Genomic DNA, 14960 nt, shown 5'->3' on the forward strand with positions numbered 1-14960 from the left:
GCCTCTGAGCATATGGTGTGTGTTGGCAACACCTGCCATCTCCAAAGATGGAGAATTATATTTTTGTATGTTTGTTGGTGTTCTTACTTTGCTTCTTTCCTGTGTTACTAATGTTTCTACAGAGAATCTAATCTAGAAAAGTTTGTTTCCCTCATTATTCATCGTACAAATCTGTGTCAAATGTATGTTTATTAATTTCAAAGCCTTCTTATTGGTCAATGTCATATGATGGTGAAGACAGGCTTTTGTGTTTCAAACTGGAGGTTATGTTCTATTTCTATTTTGGGTGCAGTAACAGTTGAATTTGAAACTGCAGTTTCATGTAAAATCAGATGGATTACAATATGTTTATTTATCTATTTGTTATTTGATTTATATCCTGCCCTTCCTCCCAGCAGGAGCCCAGGGCAGCAAACAGAAGCTCTAAAAACACTTTAAAACATCATAAAAACAGACCTTAAAATACATTAAAACAAAACAATGTTAAAAACATTTTTTAAAAGCTTTAAAAACATCTTTTAAAAAAGGGCTAAAACATTATTTAAAAAACATATTAACAAGCAATTGTAATACAGATGCACACTGGGATAGGTCTCAACTTAAAAGGCTTGTTGAAAGAGGAAACCTACTACTTACTGCTTAAGCAATGACTCTAACTGTTGGAAAAAAGAGAATGCATGTTTTCAGCCTGCTATGTTTAAACCACTTCATTTAAGGCAAGGTGGGCATGGTCAATTAAAAACATAGAGCATACCTAGAATATTTTTCACCTCCCACTGTTTTATCTTGTGCAAATTGAGACACTCCTGATGTCCACTGGAGACTATTCTGCAGAAGAGTGAACTGTCAGTACCATTATTCCACAATTATTTTTGGAGATTTTTTTAGTGTACATTCTGCAAAGTGTTGCTGTACTTCACATATTCACAGGAATAGAAACAAAAGAAAATGATTTCCTATAGGAAACTTCACTAAAATTGCAAAGTAAATCAGACATATTTAAAGTGACTTATCTGAACGATATCAACTGTCTTACTAATGTTGCTTCCTCCCTGCTAAAACAAGATCAGCACAGCACATCTTTTCTATTATTTGGGCTGATTGCAGGTGTTGCCACCACTCACCATATGCTCAGAGGCACATATTACCAAATTCTTCCAAGCTACACAGGAAGTGGATTGGACTGTGAAAGACCAACCCAAATTGAGTTTGTATTTTGACAAATTTGTAGGGCAGTCCAATATCTCAGAGAGGAGGTCAGGTCTCCTGCTCCCCTGGTGCATTCACTATAGCTGCCCAATTTCCCTGCTTTTTAAAGTTTGATAGAAATATCAGTGGGCTATAGGTATGTTCTTAAACCGCAAGGTTTTTTGCTTATTAGTGAATTTATATGCATTTTAATCTGGGAGGTAAGAAATGGGATGCTGTGCAAGTTTGCTGAGAATGGATTGATCATTTGCATGCTTACTGAGTTCAGTTGGATTTACTCCCCCGCAATCATGCTTAGGACAGATGAAACTGACCACAGGGGACGGGGAGAGGAGGAGGAGGGAGGGGAGGAAGGGCAGAGAGGAGGAGCGGGAGGGGAGCAAGCAGGAGGAGGAGAAGGACAGGTTTGATCATTTGCATGTTTATTGAGTTCAGTGGGATTTACTCCTGTACAATCATGCTTAGGATAGGTAAAACTGACCATGGGGGGAGGAGGAAGGGGAAGGAGTGGATGGGAGGGGGGGCAAAGGAAGGGGGAGGGGAGGGCAGTTTGATTATTTGCGTGCTTATAGAGTTCAATGGTATTTACTCCCATGCGATCATGCTTAAGATAGGTAAAACTGACCATGGGAAGGAGCAAGGGGCGGAGGGGAAATGGGAAGGAAGGGATTGGAAGGGGATAGGGATGGAGGGACAAAGAAAGAGGGAGGGAAGGGGCAAGAGCGAGGGCATAGGAGGGAGGAGTAGGGAGGGTGGGTGGGTTTGATCATTTGCATACTTTTTGAGTTCAATTGGATTTATTTCTGTGCAATCATGTTTGAAAATGGAAATCCCCACTTATGGCGACCCTATGAATAGGGTTTTAATAGGGAACAGTATTCAGAGGTGGTTTTACAATTGTCTTCCTCTGAGGCTGAGAGGCAGTGACTGTCCCAAGGTCACCCAGTGAGCTTCATGGCTGTGTGGGGATTTGAACCCTGGTCTCCCAGGTCGTAGACCAACACTGACCCGGGGGGAGGGGCAGGGAGGGTAGGAGGAAGGGGAGGGGAGGAGATTGGGTGAGTGAGCACAGGGCAGAGGGGAAGCCCCTTTCCTTTCCAAAAGGAAAACATTGTAAACAGTATCATTGCTTTTCAGCATTTCCCCCACCTTTTTATTCTACAGCAGGCACATGTAGCCTCCCACCCAAACTGCGAGTCTGGCTTTTAGAACACTGACAGTTGGTTCTTACTGAGCATGCCCGACACTATCATTCAGGTCAATGAAAAATTTATTAAATTAATTAAAAATCAGCCAGACATTTTTTTAACTTTTAAACTGCAGAAGATGAAGGTCAGAGTATGGGGCAAGGTCAGTTATAGGATTACAGGTGCTCTGTGAAAATGGCTGGTTTTTAATGAATTTCAACAGATTATGAGAACTCTGACAGAAAAAGTCCAAAAGGGCTCTGGGTTCCCCCCCCTTTTTAGACTTTCACTTCTCTATTCTCTCTGACTGTTTTGTGTATTGCCATGAAAATTTAAAGGGTTGTTAAGCAAGCATTTTTGAGTACAGAACTATAAGTTTTATAAGGTTTTGTTTTGAAATGAGCTTATGGGAAGCATCAGAATGGCATGGGGGTATTTTCAATTTGTCATTGCAGAATGTGAAAAATCTACACTGGCTATAGTATATAGCCAAGAGACCTTTATCTCTAGCCTTACAAGATCCTTTTTTATATAGGGTTATTAGAACTACAGCGTTCTCTAGAGGCGATGTCAGCTCTTCACTGAGACAGCAGTGTCGGTGGGGGTGCAGGCAAGGCTGGAGATTCCTTGGTAATTGCCAGGCCGTAAGTCCTCAGCCAGCAGCTTGGCTATAAATCTGCCAGGCTAGCAAGGAGGAAGCAAGCTAAGGGCAGAGGCCGTTCAAAGCTTACGTGCCAAGCCAGAAATCCAGAAGAGACGTCAGTGAAGGTCCGGGTCTAGTTTGCCGAGAGATCAGTCCAAGTCAAGGTTCAGGGGATAGGAAGACACACAGTGGTCACGCCTGACATTGTAGTCAGCAACAAGCTGAAGCCAAGGTTTGACTTTTAAGGAGCAGGTTTGTCAGCAGGTGTGAGCCATCAGCGTTTTGGCCTTAAGTGGACAGGCCTGCCCCTCTTCTGCCTGACCTTCTGTTGTCTACGTTCTGCAGGTGAGGGGGGAGTATCCTGTTCACTGACTGCGTCTGGCTCAAGGGCTTCAGCTGTGTCTGGGGTGCTCTGCAGCTGAGGGGGAGGAGCTGGGTTCTCAGGAGTTTCCTCCATTTCTCCTTCTGAGTCTGCTGCTTCTGGGTCTGCTGCTGTTACTCCTGAGTCATCCTCATCTGATGAGTCCTCTGACGGGGCCATGACAGGCGACTAGGCAGCTGTGTGTGAATCTGCTCTGTTAACACAGAAAGGGGAGGTTGTGGTGTTTCCATTAAAAGGAAGGAGCAGGGGGAGGGAAGTGAACATTCCCCCCTTCACTGCATTCAACTTCTTCAGGGGTGGGGAATCCTTTTCAGCCCAAGGGCCACATTTCTTACAAGGGACACTGCCAGTGGTGGGCTGGGCCAGAGGAAAAAGTGCGTGGAGTAACAAGTATAAATGTTACCTTTGCACCGTAGACTAGCTTCTGCACACACTCACTAGGGATAGGATCTGTTGGTCAGTGCTGGTTTGAAAGCATTCTGTAGACCCAACAGATCTGTATCAATTTGAGTTCTTTGTCTGCTAGTCGCTGCTTTTACCAATCCGTTTTTTCCCTCGCAAAAGAAATATCACTATTTTGAAAGGATTTTTTTTAAAATCAAGTTTTGAATATAGCAGCAGAAAATCGTAGCATAAAAGTCCTATCCACAATTATAGAGACTAAGCGAATTAATGGAAAATTCACTACCAAATCCAAATTGGGGAGAATTCTATCACATTCCTAACATTTACATACCCATTTCTAAACAAGCAAGGCTCATCATTAGAGTTCATGGATACATTCCAACCAGGCAAAAATATTTAAGGTGTGAAGCAGGGCAGTGAGGGGTGTGGCCTGGGGAAAGGGTGTGTGGCCTGTGGAGAGTTCCAAAGGCTATTTAGAGAGGCTGGCCTGAGGTTCCACACCTCTGAACTACTTGGCGCAGTCTCCCCCCCCCCGAAGGTTGGCTTCAATAGGGAAAAAATTGCTTAAAGTAGTACAGTTCAATGAAATAATGAGGGAGATTAACAAATTGTTATTATTTATTATTATTGTATTTTTACTCCCAGAAAGAGGTGCCTGTGGGATTTTCTGCCTCAGGAGCCAGCATAACTTGACTGGCCTTGGATACTATGCATGTTGACTTTTGAGAGTTGGTCTTTTAGCTACTCCTGGCCTTTGTTTAGTAAATGCTTGCTGTTTTAATTTGTCTTGTATCAATTTTGTATTCTGATGTTTTGTACTGGTCTCTGACCGTAAGAATAAATTCATTCATTCACTTTTGGGGTGGGCTGCAGTAGCATTCGCTGTTCTGAACTTCCACCTCAGGCAGCAAAATGTCTCAGGCCAGTGCTATGTTCCCCCCCCCTCCCCACGAAAGCCCCTTTTTGGGTAAAGAGTAGACATTTTAATTTTTAGCCCCTTAGTTAATATTTCCTAACACTGGTTTCCCCGTTTTTCACTGTCTCTCACAATTAACACTGATTGACTTTTATATATTTTGATTGACTTTTATATAACTCAGCCAGTTGTATGCAATATATTCCCCCTGTGTGGCAGCCATGAGCCAATTTGCTCCCATCACTGTTTTTACCTCATGGATCTCCTGTATCAACTCCTTATTTACGCTAAGTCTCATGTGTGCCATTATTTTCAGTGTTTTTGGTAAAAAAAAGTGAGGTGCTGGTACTCAAGCATTGACAAAAGTGCTGTGGGTGTCAGGGATAACTGCAGGACACCTATTCGACATAAAGAAATCACAATCATTGAACAGTAGAGCTGGAAGGGGCCTAATAAGGCCATCGAGTCCAACCCCTTGCTCAATGCAGGAATCCAAGTTAAAGCATACCCAACAGGGGGCTCTCCAGCTGCCTCTTGAATGCTGCCAATGCTGGAGAGTCCACCACTTCTCTAGGTCACTGGTTCCATTGTCATACTGCTCTAACAGTTTGGAGTTTTTCCTGATGTTCATCTGAAATCTGGCTTCCTGTAACTTGAGACCATTATTCTGTGTCCTGTACGCTGGGACGATCCAGAAGAGAGCCTGGCCCCTCTGTGTGACACCTTTCAAGTACATGAGGAGTTCTATCTTATCTCCCCGCAGTATTCTCTTCTCAAGGCTAAACATGCCCAGTTCTTTCAGTCTCACCTCATAGGGCTTTGTTTCCAGTCCCAATTATCCTCGTTGCCCTCCTCTGAACCTGTTCCAGTTTATCTTCATCCTTCTTAAAGTACAGTGACCAGAACTGGATGCAGTACTCAAGATGAGGCCTAAGCAGTGCCACATAGAGGGGAACTGATACATCACGTAATTTGGAAACTATACTTTTGTTAATGCAGCCTAAAATAGCATATGCCTTTTTTGCAACCACAAGATCCATCTCACAAGTAGTATTGCTGAGCCAAGTATGCCCCATCTATAACAGTGCATTTGGTTTCTCTTTCCTTGGTGTAGAACTTTACACTTATCCCTGTTAATTTCATTCTGTTTTCAGCCCAATGCTCCAGCCTATCAAGATCACTTTGAATTTTGTTTCTGTCCTCCAGGCCATTAACTGTCCCTTCCAATTTTGTATAAGCTGCAAATCTAGTAAGCATTCCCTGCACCTCCTCATCCAAGTCATTAATAAAAACATTGAAGAGCTCTGGGACCAAGGACTGTGGTACCCCACTTGTTAATTGTCCCCAGTTTGAGAAGGAACTACTGAAATCTAAGACTAGTGGCTCAGGAGATGGAGGAAGAAGGGTCAAGTCTGGGCTAGAAGAATGAAAGGGGGAAAAAATCAGGCATCTTTAAAATCCAGCCTATTTTCCTTTCTTGCTTTGAGGAATAATTCAAAATGGTATCTTGAGTCTGACCCGTGGATTCATTTGTCTTGTGTGTGTGTCATGTGCCTTCAAGTCGATTACGACTTATGGCAACCCTATGAATTCGCAACCTCCTATAGCATCTGTTGTAAACCACCCTGTTCAGATCTTGTAAGTTCTCTGTGGCTTCCTTTATGGAAACAATCCAATTCTTGTTCTTTTTCTACTCCCTTCTGTTTTTACCAGTATTATTGTCTTTTCTAGTGAATCATGTCTTCTCATTATATGTCCAAAGTATGATAACCTCAGTTTCATCATTTTAGCTTCCATTGATAGTTCTGGTTTAATTTGTTCTAACACCCAATTATTTGTCTTTTTCGCAGTCCATGGTATCCGCAAACCTCTCCTCCATTTCAAATGAGTTTATTTTTCTCTTATCCACTTTTTTCACTGTCCAACTTTCGCATCCATAAATAGAGATCGGGAATACCATGGTCTGAATGATCCTGACTTTGGTCTAAATCCAGCTTGACATCTCCATATATGGTAAGAGCCTTTGTTGTAGAATCTTGAGCATTACTTTACTTGCATGGGATATTAAGGCAATAGTTCAATAATTACTGCATTCCCTGGGATCCCTTTGTGATGTTCCTATATATTAGTGTATATATGGTAAGTGCTGGTTGTTTAGAGTATACATGGTAAGTAGTGAAAGAGGAGGGGGAGTGAATGGGCAATAGAATGCTTGATGATTGGCTGAATGTTTAAAATGGCTGACAGTATAAATGAAAGGATGACAGGTAAATCTGTGTGAATGTGAGGTGGTGAATTGTGGAATCTGGGGGGAGAAGAGAAAGAGTGGATTGCTTGGTGGGGTTTAGAGAGTTGTTTACCAGGAGGGAGGTGGAGTTCAGATTAGTATTGAGTAAAACCATATGCTTATGTGCCTTAAGAAGAAATCTTGTTAATCTTGTTAGCTTTGTTATCTGTAATAAATACTTAATTTGGTTTACCAAAGGCCTGATCCTTGGCTGGGGTTTCACAGACCAGAAGGGAGGGTAAGGTAATGACCAAGGCTGAAGGGGAACTGTAACAAATGGTGGCAGCGGTGAAGAGAATAACAATACCAGTATTCAGAGTCTCTGGGAATACTAGTATTAGGACGTGACTGGTGGTTGCCTAGCAGGGGGATCTGTTGAGATCTGTGCTAGAGCGGGGAGAGAAACCATAAGAGAGAGCGGTCCGGACTGGTGGAGTCCCTGGTGGTGCCTAGTGACAGGCAGTAGCCACGCGCAGGTAGGAACCTGACAGGGAGAGCCAGGGAAGGACGCATCACACCCTTCTTTGGAATTGTGATGTATATTGAATGCTTCCAGTCTATGGGCCATTGTTTTCCATATTTGTTGACAAGTTTTTGTCAAAATTTGGACAGATTCAGTCTCAGTAACTTGTAGCAACTCTATTGGTATGCCATCTATTCCTGGTGATTTGTTTCTTCCAAGTATTATAAGAGCAGCTTTCACCTCACATTCTAAAATTTCTGGTTCTTCATCATACGGTTCCTCCGTGAATGAATCTGTCATCCTTGCATCTCTTTTATATTGTTCTTCAGTGTATTGCTTCCATCTTCCTTTTATTTCATCTCGATCAGTCAGTGTGTTCCCCTGTTGATTATGCAACATCCCTACTCTTGGTTTAAATTTCCCTTTCATTTCTCTAATCTTTTGGAATAGGGGCCTTGTTTACCTTTTTGTTGTCTATTTCTATACAATAACTGTTGTAATAGTTCTCTTTGTCCCTATGTACTAGTCGCTGTATTATTGCATTTAGGGTTCTGACTGAGTTTCTATCTCCTTTTGTTTTTGCTTTCCTTCTATCTTTAACCATTTTAAGAGTTTTGTCAGTCATCCATTGAAGTTTGTCTCTCTTTTTAATTAGAGGTATTGTCTTTTTGCATTCTTCCCTGATAATATGATTTGGTGAGGGTGCTGAGAATTGTGTATTGGTGATCCCCAGCATCTCCCTGAGGAGAGAGACCCAGCTATTAAATCACCTTACATCTCTGGTGTACGTATGCCCTAATACAAGAATGTTTAGTACCCTAGCTTGCCAAATTAAATAACTGTATACACAGAGCAGAAAGGTTCTGAGCTTTTCAGACCCACCCTGCCCTTTTCGCCTCATTATCAAAAGCTGGCTCTGCTGGACTGGCCCGTTTCAACAGATTGCTGCTGCTCCTTGCTCAGCCACCTGAGCATGAAAGTGACAATTTAATTGGGAAATCAGTTCTGTTTGCCAGTGCACTAAAAGCCTACCTAACTCTTTTGACTAGTGAGTGCCCTTGATCTCACTATCCACATACACTGAAATGTTAGGTCTAGTGGTGGTTGGTGCCCATTGGGACTGGTGGAGAGGTCAACAGTAGGTGGAACCTGAGTCAATGACTAGGCAGAGTCAACTACTAGTTTTGTCCCCTTCCTCCTCTCTACTAGTAACAACACTGAGACTAAGGAAGAGAAAGCTGACAGCCAGTGCCACACCCTGGACTCTATGTAGGTAAGAAGGCAGATGGGTGGGGGGTGGCTGAGGGCAGACCAAGGATGGTGGGGGCAATGCTCCATTTGCCATAATGGACCAGCCTCCACTGGTTAGGATATTGCAGCCATAGATGCTGAATGTTTTTGGAAACAGAAAAACCTATTTACTAGTCCTCATTGTTTGAAGCTTGGGCAAAGATTAAACACATATGCTGGAGATTCAGAAATCAAACAGTGTCACCAACGGGGCCTCCAGCAATCAGTGAGAGCAGCCTTCAGGGCTCTGCACAATTTGTGCCTCCTCCTGTTTCACAAATCCTTATTCTCAGTATTTTATTCTCAATCCCATCCCTGCAGTAAACATACAAATAAGTTTGCTTCTAAATGAGGAATGTAGGTGCCTTTGCACAGAATGATTGTTTAGAAGCAAGGTCTCTAATAGGCAACTAGAGGGGATAGACTCCTGGGATCTCTTCCACAAACTTCTGGATTCTTTCCCTCCATGATCAAAACCTCTCTGGCAGCTTTTATTTTCTTCTCAGCAAAGCTGTTATCAGAATGGTGCAGCGGGGAAAAGAGTTTAGCTTCTCTCTGATACAATCAATAATGCCAGAAGACATTACAGCTGACCTCCATTCCTATCGTTTCCAATCCTATCATGCATGCTAGCTGACTGACTGAGAAACTACAAACTCATTTTGGGGTGAATGCTTTCCCCACTTTTTCTCCTGCCTCATTTCAAGTCACAATTGCTGCAACTTTTAAAAGAAAATTATGTACACATCAACAGAGGGCTTTTAAGGCAGAATAGAATAGGGGTAGCAATGTGGTGCCCTCCTGATGTTGTTCGACTCCAGCTCCCATCATCCCTGACCATAGGCCATGCTGGCTGGGGATTATGGGAGCGGTAGGGATGGGGGAGAAATTAGATTCAATTCGCATTCTGTTGTACACCGCCCAGAGAGCTATTACTAGTCGGGCGGTATAAAAAATTAATAAATAAATAATAAAATAAATAAATTAAAGGGGAGTCTACTTAATTCACCCTTCCTGAAACATCCTTTGAAATTCACCCTTCCCCAAATGTTGCAATGCATTCTCCAGCCAAGTAATGCATACAAAAATGCGTATGTTGGGGGTATATGCAGAAAAATGCATTTATTACTTTAAAAAGGTAAAGGTGTCCCCGCACTTGTAGTGCGAGTCGTTTCTGACTCTTAGGGTGCCGTCTTGCGATGTTTACTAGGCAGACTGTATATATGGGGTGGGATTGCCAGTTCCTTCCCTGGCCTTTCTTTAACCCCCAGTGTATGCCGGGTACTCATTTTACCAACCACGGATGGATGGAAGGCTGAGTGGACCTTGACCCCTTTTACCGGAGATTCTACTTCCTCCTTCCGTTGGAATCGAACTCCGGCTGTGAGCAGAGCTTCGGCTGTGTTACCGCCACTTACCACTCTGCGCCACGGAGGATCTCTATTTATTACTTAAAACAACCTACAAAATGTATTAGGGAAAGTTACTCTGCAAAAATGTGTATATTAAGCAAAATTGCATACAAAGATGAGTATATTAGGAGAAATCTGTGCTAAAATGCTGATAAGAACTTTTTTAAAATAAACAAACAAACTGATATGGAGAACTGAATTTAAGATTGGAAAAAATAGAAACTGAGATGAACCAAAACTGACAATTTAACTAATCCTATATGAGTAAACCAGATTGACTGAATAGCATTCTGTTGGATTCTGGGACATGCACATTTTTGAATTTTACAGGATTATTCATTTGGCAGTATGGCAAAAAGCTCTGCAATGTAAAAGCTCTTCTCAAATTCAAATTCAGAAGCACTCTTTGCTTAATATTTAACATATTTGAGGCCATGGCTCTGGCTTTAAACACATTTTTGGGGGATTGGCAGTATCCCAGTATAAATTAAGCCCTGTCTAGATAATTTCCCCCCATTTTGTAGGTCTGATCTTGCCTGACACGAGAAGAATCATGCATCAACATTGGCTCTCCATTACTATCATTCCTGTAATGGGGCCAACCCAATAGACAGTACGAGGCAGTTTCCTGCATGGGGTGCCAGAATTCCAGGAACTCCAAGCTAATCGGGAATGTGGAACTGAGGCAATTGTGTCCCTGCTCCCCATGTTTTCCCAATTGCAGTCCCACTTGCCAGGCCTGGCCCAAGACATTCTGTTGCAAGCAGCACTTCCTCCCAGCAAGTGTATAGTATCCAAAGCTGGCCAAGTTATTTTGGCACCTGAGACAGAAAATCACACAAACACCTCTCTTCTTCCCTGCTAGTAAAAATATAATAACAACAAATAACTACCAATCTACTGTCCTTGCACAGCACCGAAGTCAGCAGCTTGAGATGGCCGTCTCACTCCGCCTAATGGTAGGTGTAGCCCTGCCCAGAGGAAGGGTTCACACTTTATATGACAGGGCAGTATAAGGGATACTGCAGTCAGGAAAACTCTTGAGGGCACGCACAAAGAGAGGACTGGGCAGGGCAAACTGCTCACCTCAGACAGCAAAATAACTAAAACCAAATCTAGCCAGAGTCCCTCCCTACATTTCTTTCCACGCTCCCCTCCACCGCTCAGACTTGCTGCTGCTCAGAACATGCTCTTGATTTCCTGAAGGTTACCTCTGCCTTCGGGGCTAAGAAAATGTCAAGCAGGCCGATTCCACATCTGCTCCAGAAATAACTGTTTCCCTGAAGAATAAACCTAATTTTATTTTATGTCATAACTTTGAACAGCCACTGCTGTGCATTCAAGCAACTCCCTTCATTCTTCTCATGATGCTAACATGGAAATCTGGGTGTATTGAGCAAGCCGATGGCATGAGCAACCCAAAAGGAAGATTCCCCTTGGATGATATTATTTTAAAAATGGGATATACTCCTAATATTATCCCATAGTGAGTTCTCTTTGTTGAATTATTATTAGACTAGAAAATTCTGGTGAGCTCACTGGATACATTTCTGGCGTAAACAAGGCATGCCAGTAATTACAGACATCTCAAAGGCAGAGTTAGGGTACTCTAAGCAGCTCTTTGTCTAGGTCAGCGTTCCACAACCTGGTATCATCCAGATGTTTGGACTACAAATCCCATCAGATGGCTGGGTGTTGGGAACTGGTCCAAAATGTCTGGGGGGCACCAGAGTTGGGGAAGCTGACCTAGGTCATAAAGAAGCTGGATGTAGCAAGACCTAGCTGCGAGGTATAAAGAAGTGAAACAAGTTAGAGCTGATTCAATCGATCAGCTAGCTCCACCATTTGTCTCTAATACATTTGTGATCTGCTTCTGCCAGAATTTCCTTAAAGGTGTGATCTCCAGGCAGGTTTGAATTGCAGCAACTTTAATTTTAGAAGTGAAATTCTCCAGGTGAGCCATAATTACCTCCTTAAAAAAGAAGTGCTGTGGGTCAAATCTAAAGGATAGCTGCACTACCTTTTTTGATTCCAAAGTTCATCTGCAACAGCCAATATGTGGCAGGAGGGACTGGTTATTTGGTAAAAAAAGAGAAAGGCCCTCTGTTCTTGTTCAGAGGCACAAGAATTACTGCATATGTTTTAATCTGCAGTACTAGACAACAGGTTTCAGGGCAAAGCCCCCACAAGCCCTGGCTCAAAAAAGGCTTGAAGGTAAGCAATGGGGAAGGATGGGAAAGTAGGGAACAATGGAAGGTCATAGGGCTATGGGGGGGATGCACAGCAGAATTCTACCCAGTAGTGCTTGAGTGCTCCACTGGCTGTTTCTGTGCCATCCCCAGAGCTTAGATTTTATGGAGAGGTCACCTTTGGTGAGAGGCTGCTGCATACCCCATGCCTGGGTGGCTGGGAACAGTATCTCATTTCTTTCTCAATTAGCTCCTGATTAGCACCATCCCTTGGCCCCTGGCCAGCCTCCATTTAATGTACTATTAATAATTCATTTCTCAGATAACAGGAAGACAATGAGAGACAGGGCTGGTTAGGACTGTGTTCCAGAATCAAATTGTCACCGGAACAAGAAAATAGGCTTAATGCCAGAGAACAGAGCAGACAGAAAGTGGGCTAGAGGCTGGGGACAACTAAGAACCCCTAAATGTCCAGTCTCCATTAAAAAGAAAAAGGGAGTCTCAGAAAGTGGCCGTCTTGAGGTCATGAAGTGAATCCATGGCAAATATTCTCTCCATGAAAAAAATAACGCTGATTCTCAGACATGGTAGGGCTTTATGTAGGTTTTCAGCCAGCAAATTGTGTATGTGTGCATCTATCTCAGCAAAAAACCCACCACAAGTCAATATCAGGTGTTCTAGCAACTGAAATAAGAGTTATTTGCCACTGTAGCAGGATGTCAGGAATTCTACCAGTATATCTATATGGCCAGCTGGTAGCAGCAGAAATGGATCACAAACCACTCAAGAACATACTCAAAAAATCCTCTTCCCCTCAGCCCCACCAAGACATTGACATATGATACTGAACCTGCAAAGATACAATCTTATTAATCAAATGTGAGCCCAGAAAAGAAATCTCAATTGTAGATCTCCTATCTTGAAATTTTGCAGACACAAGATAAAAAAAGCAGAGGACGGCATAGAATAATAGGTGCACAGGTTTCTATGACACCTGCATTTGCGAGCAGGCTGGTTTAAATAGCAGGCGACAAAGTGCTCCTTCATTCACTTTCCAATGGGAAACCACAATGACAGGATAGCTCATTCACAAACAGGCTTCCAAGGCGGTCAGGGCCTTTTGGAATGACAGAGGTGACCAATCTGTAGAAAATGGCATGTCAGTCAAGGGAGAGAAGATAGTGATGCCAAGACAGACGGATGCACCCAGAGATCCTGCAAAGTATTAATACAGGACATCTCGAAACTGGACCCTGCAAACAGGCAAAGGATGCACTGCACTGGTCCAGTCTGAATGCAATGACTGAAGATATTGTCTCAAAGTATAGATCTGTGCATAATAGCAAATACAGAACTGCAAAGAAGAGATGACAGTCCAGAATCCACATAACAGGGCCTGTTAAGTGTTAGCAATGGATCTGTACCAACAGATGACAATCAAGGTGCACAGAACTTGTATTTTGTTCTTACAGACTACTTCAAGGTAACACCACTACAAAACTCCCTTGCAAGCACTTTTTACAGAATTACACCATGGTTAAATTTGCTAGGCACATTTGCAATGAGTTAATTTCAGACAACTGGCCTCAGTGCACAACAGGCAGAATTCCCAGTTTGCACAAGACCAGGAATTTATTCACATGATTACCAGGCCATGTTACCACAAGTGACAAGTCAATGGTCTAGTTGAACTATATGTGTTGATCAGATAGCAATGCTAATAATGCAGAGACCATGGGTTCAAGGCCTATGAGGGTAGATAGAAGCCTGTGCATTCTCTTCCCTATCCCAGATAAAACCATCTGTTTGCTTTGGTCAAAAGGGATCCACACATACAAAAAAAGATTTTGAGAATACAGATGTCAGCCCCATTGCATTTGATAAGGACTCATCACTAGAGCTAGTGTCCCTGCTACTCTGCTTGTCTGGGCCCATTTCCTCCTAAGGCGGATGGTATCAAAAGGCTGGCCTTGGTCCCATTCTCTGGCCAGTAAAAGAGGGCAGGAATGTTGGTGTCAACTACTGGCTAAGTGAGCACTTTACAATTTTAATTCCTCTCCCTCCACATGGTGAAGCAGAAAGGTTGTAGGACAGGGCCACCCCCAATTTCCTTCCTTATCCCTACAGAGCCCATTTCTTGTGTTTGGCTTGCTCTTCTGCGGCAGAGGTGAGGAACCTGTGGTCCTCCAGATGTTGCTGGACTACAACCCTTACCATCCCTAACTATTGGCCATGCTGGCAACTCCATCCTGGGCACTGGAGTCTGTAGCAGAAGGCCCTGAGTTCAATCCCCAGCATCTCCAGGTAGAGCTGGGAAAGACTGCTGCCTGAAACCCTGAATAGCCACTGCCAGTCAGTGTAGATAATACTGAGCTAGATGGACCAACGCTCTGACTCAGTGGTCTGTTCCTATGTAATAGCTGGAGGGTTGCAGGATTCCCATTCATGCTAGTTATGACTCTTGCTTTGGATGTGAGAGGTCATGGTTTCAATTCCCAGACAAGTCAGTGCATCAGAAGATACTTCTCTTCCTTTCTTGAAAAAGCCTCCATCCAAATATGTGTTCTTGTGGTACTT

Source organism: Rhineura floridana, chromosome 11 (assembly GCF_030035675.1).
Source record: "Rhineura floridana isolate rRhiFlo1 chromosome 11, rRhiFlo1.hap2, whole genome shotgun sequence".
NCBI classification, from domain to species: domain Eukaryota; kingdom Metazoa; phylum Chordata; class Lepidosauria; order Squamata; family Rhineuridae; genus Rhineura; species Rhineura floridana.